The following is a 5,575-nucleotide window of genomic DNA, read 5'->3' as shown; positions in this document are numbered from 1 at the left end:
CACACTATGATTGTTGCGTGTATTTGAGATGTGGAATTAAAGTTTACCTCTGGGAGAACTGTGCTTCTTAAGGAAGTCATGCACACTCCAGAGATGAGAAAGAATCTAGTCTCGGGCTACCTTCTCAACAAGGCGGGGTTTACACAGACTATAGGGGCTGATTTGTTTAATTTAACTAAGAATGGGATATTTGTAGGGAAAGGGTATGCAACTAAGGGGATGTTTAAATTGAATGTTGATGTTAATAAAGTGAATGCTTCTGCTTATATGTTGTGTAATTTTAATACTTGGCATGCTAGAATCTGTCACGTTAACAAGCGCATAATTAAGAATATGAGTAGTTTAGGCTTAATTCCTAAATTATCTTTAAATGACTTTGAAAAATGTGACTATTGTAGCAAAGCTAAGATCACAAAAACACCGCATAAATCTGTGACTAGAGAAATTGAACCTCTAGATTAAATTCATTCTGATATGAGTAGTTTAGGCTTAATTCCTAAATTATCTTTAAATGACTTTGAAAAATGTGACTATTGTAGCCAAGCTAAGATCACAAAAACACCGCATAAATCTGTGACTAGAGAAACTGAACCTCTAGATTAAATTCATTATGATATCTGTGAACTTGATGGAACGTTGACCAGAAATGGAAAATGTTATTTTATCACTTTTATTGATGACTATTCTGATTTTACATATGTGTACTTAATGAAAAATAAAAGTGATGCTCTTGATATGTTTAAATCTTTTGTGACTGAAATTAAAAATCAATTTAATAGAAAGATAAGAAGACTTTGTAGTGATAGAGGCACTGAATATGATTCTAGCATGTTTATTGATTTTTATAACTCACATGGAATTATACATGAAAAAACTGCACCATACTCACCTGAAATGAATGGCAAAGCTGAAAGGAAGAATAGAACTTTTATTGAATCAATTGTTGCTATTTTGCTTAATCCTGGTGCTGCATCTTATTGGTTGTGAGAAATATTATTGACTGTATGCTATGTGCTTAATAGAGTTCCAAAATCTAAAAGCAAAATTTCTCCTTATGAAATCTTGAAAAATAAACAACCAAATATCTCTTATTTTAAAAACTTGGGGTTGTTTGGCATATGTTAGAATTCCTGATCATAAAAGGATAAAATTGGCTAGTAGAGCATATGAATGTGTGTTTATTGGCTATGCTATTAATAGTAAAGCATATCAATTTTTTGATTTGAAAGACCATGTTATTTTGGAATCAAATGATGCTGATTTTTATGAACATAAATTTCCATTTAAATTGAGAAATAGTGGGGGTGCATCATCTAGTAACATGCCTGTGATTAGGGACATTGAACATCATGAGGATAATGAAATTGAACCTAGAAGAAGTAAAAATGCTAGAGTCTCTAAAGACTTTGGTTTTGACTTCTGTGCATATACTTTAAAGGAGGATCCTTTGAACCTCCAAGAAGCTTTGACCTCATTAGATGCTGACCTGTGGCAAGAAGCCATTAATGATGAAATAGACTCTCTTGAGTCAAACAAAACCTGGCATTTAGTTGATTTGCCACCAGGATGTAAGACAATAGGATGTAAATGGATTATGAAAAAGAAATTGAAACCTGATGGTACTATTGATAAGTACAAGGCACGTCTTGTTGCCAAAGGTTTTAGACAGAGAGAAAATGTAGATTTCTTTGACACATATTCACCTGTCACTAGAATAACATCTATTCATGTGCTTATTTCTTTAGCTTCTTTACATGATCTTGTTGTGCACCAAATGGATGTTAAAACTGCCTTTTAAAATGGTGAATTAGAAGAAGAGATTTACATGGACCAACCTGAGGGATTTGTGATCCCTAGTCAAGAACATAAAGTGTGCAAATTAGATAAATCTTTGTATGGTTTGAAACAGGCGCCTAAGCAATGGCATGAAAAGTTTGACAATCTAGTTATCTCTCATGGTTTTAAAGTGAATGAAAGTGACAAATGCATTTATTATAAATCTGAGAATGACATTAGCACCATCATATGTTTATATGTGGATGATTTGCTTATTTTTGGTTCAAACTTGCATGTCGTGAATGATGTGAAATCTGTGCTATGTGAAAACTTTGACATGAAAGATCTAGGAGAAGCGAATGTGATCCTTGGAATAAAGATCAATAGGTTTGAAAAGGGAATTTCTTTGGATCAATCTCATTACATTGAGAAGATTTTAAAGAAATACAATTACTTTAATTGTAAACTTGCGTGTACACCCTATGATCCCAGTGTAAAGCTTTTTAAGAACACGAGTGATGGTGTAAGACAACCACAGTATGCGAGCATCATTGGCAGCCTTAGGTATGCCTCTGATTGTACTGGACCCGACATTGCCTATGTTGTGGGACTACTGTGCAGGTTTACTAGTAGACCTAGTGTTGAGCATTGGCATGCTATAGAAGGGGTCATAAGGTACCTTAAGAGAACTATGAACATTGGATTGCATTATCATAAGTTTCCTGCTGTCCTTGAAGGATACAGCGATGCTGACTGGAACACCTTGTCAGATGACTCCAAGGCAACCAGCGGCTATATTTTTAGCATAGCTGGTGGAGCTGTTTCATGGAAGTCTAAGAAACAGACTATTCTGGCTCAATCTACAATGGAATCAAAAATTGTAGCACTAGCTACTGCTAGTGAAGAAGCAGGATGGTTGCGAGGCCTGCTAGCTGAGATCCCTTTATGGGAAAAATCGATACCAGTTGTGTTGATCTATTGTGATAGTACCATGGCTATTGCAAAAATTCAGAACCGTTATTACAACGGTAAAAGACGTCAGATACGACGTAAGCATAGTACTATTAGAGAGTTCCTCTCTATAGGAGCTGTAAGAGTGGATCATATACGCACTGATGAAAATTTAGCTGATCCTTTAACGAATGGATTGGCTTGAGAGAAAGTCCTTAAAACATGAAAAGTAATGGGATTATTGCCCTTAGAATGATGAGACACACATGAAGGTAACCCGACCTATAGACTGGAGATTCCAAGAAATAGGTTCAATGGGTAATAACAAGTTATGATGTGATATGAGTTAGATCATGCTATTACTTAAAGTTAACTTAAGGAATGAATTCCTGAAGCGACATAAGGATGAGTTAATAGAAACTCTTAATGAGATCTATACTCTAAGTGGAGTGGAGTACCAAGCTACAGAAGTACTCTTGATAAACTCACCTACGTGAATGTGGAAGTGGGGCCGCTTCCTATGAAATTTTGGGCAAATTTCTAGAGCATTCACTATACTGGGATAGATGTGCATGGCCATTAAAGCACAGGCTTTTGGACTACACCCTAGAAAGATTGTGCGTGGTGCAATATTAGAGATAGAGTTCAAGACTGCGTGTCACTCTAGTATATTCTAAATTGCATTCACTATGCAAAGGTTCAAGTCGAAAGATACCTTTGTTTATGCTCAATCTTATTGTTTTAGGTTACTGCTCGATGGAAAAATATTTTTAATAATTCAAGTGGGGGATTGTTGGAACTTATAGATATATGTGTGAATTGTTAAAAAAATAGAAAATGTGCTTTATTGTCTTCCTAGAGGAAGAGTCCCACATTGCTTTGGAATACTTATTTTTAATGGTATATATATAGTGGACTTGAGCATTGGGGTTGTGCCCCAAGGGGTACCCACTTTTGTGGAAGAGGGAGGAGTCACACAAAGGCTCACATGAACACCACACACGTGTGCGCACTGCCGTCTGTCCGACGGAGCTGAGCTGGTTGGTTGGTGTGGTGTGCACCTTATTATTTTTGGAAAAAAAAATTATTATTATTTTATTTAATAAAAACGTGATTAATTTTTTGGTAAACAGAAGACTTTTTCTTTTCAGCTATTTTAGGGATCCAACTTCCACGATTTAATCAAACTTTTTTTTCCCGTTAATTGAGATCCACTTCTTCTTTAAAAATTGGTGTGGTGAATTTCATAAAAAAGAAAGAGATCTCATTTTTTCGATCAGAAAATTACACTGAGTTTTATTGATTCCGAGCAGTAGCATTTTAAGGGTGTGGTATTTGACGGTTCTCTACGGTGTAGTGGAGGTCCAATACAGTGTATTAACTGGGCTGTTTTATCCTGGGGACGACGGGGCTGATAGTTTGCTTGCACATTTATGGGCAGTGCCGCGAACGTCTTAAAGAGAGCGACATAGTCCGCGACTCAACCCAGATTATTAATCGGTAATTTCATTCCTGTTTTTTATTTCTGCAGCAACTATATCAACACGATCTTCTGGAGTGTTCTCTACACCTCAAGATGTGTGTGGGCACATAAAGAACAAGAGTTTGTAATTTAGAAATCACAAGTATATCTCAACACATGAGTACTTGGATTATGGCTTGAGAAATCTTGGAATAATAGAAGAATATGAGAATTTCTTGTCTCACAATTTTCTGAACTCTTCTAAATCACCATCATTCTTTTTTTTTTAGTATCACATAATATTTATATATAGTGATTATATATTACATTATTATTCATAATAATAATAATAATACAATCATAATGATGATAGGAATAGATTTAGGTAATATCTAACTTACCAAATTTGAAAGAAAAAAAATCTATTTTTAAATTGTTAATTAATTAAATAAATAAAAACAAAAACAATACGGGTACTTTATCAGTATCATCTTACACGCATGGCACAGTCCCTAGACTGTGTAGGGACTGTTCCATGCGTGTAGCAGTATTCCATTTAAGGGAATATTGTATTTTTCCTATTTGCTTTTATTTATTTAATTAATTAAATAAATCATTCCTGTAAAATATAGTATTCCCTTTTTAAGGAAAATGATCACAACCATAATTCAAATTTAAATTTTAAATTCAATATTCAAAATTCAAATTGATGATCATCATTATCATCATCTTTTAAAAATCAATAAATCAAAACTATTTTGACTTACCATTTTTATTTTCTCACACTCAAATAAAATAATTAATTTATTTATTATATATATATATTTCGAAATTCTATATTTAAATAAATAAATATATTTTCAAAAATTTCATAATTAATTCTAAATTAGTTATTCAACTTCAATGATCATGTGATTGTATATTTTACTCGAATAATAAAATTCTCCTCAAATTTCCAAATTACATTTTTACCCTTGTATCAACTCTTACATTGATATGGTGTTGATAGAGCCACCCTGGGGACTTATGGACCTATAATATCAAGCTCCAATAAATATTAGATTATTAATGAAACCTATTTGATTAAATAATCATATTTGATAATCTCATAATTACTCCACTATAAATATGAGATTGAACTCTTAATAATTATAGACATATATTTACAGAGTACTTTATTAAAGAATAAAGTACCCATTGCTATAATCATTACATAAAACATTAATTATCTATTAATGGTTAATAATTAAAAGGGAATAAAATTGTCGTTTTACCATTTTTAACTATATCTAGTTCCTAGTGTACCATTGACTTTACTAGCGAATGTTGTGTCATAACAAGTTTGCGACGTGAGCACTCATAACCTTTTCAGTTCCAAAAGTCAAC

Source organism: Humulus lupulus, chromosome 2, assembly GCF_963169125.1.
Source record: "Humulus lupulus chromosome 2, drHumLupu1.1, whole genome shotgun sequence".
Classification (NCBI taxonomy): domain Eukaryota; kingdom Viridiplantae; phylum Streptophyta; class Magnoliopsida; order Rosales; family Cannabaceae; genus Humulus; species Humulus lupulus.
The sequence above is the reverse complement of the archived record's forward strand: the minus strand, read 5'-3'. Positions refer to the sequence as shown.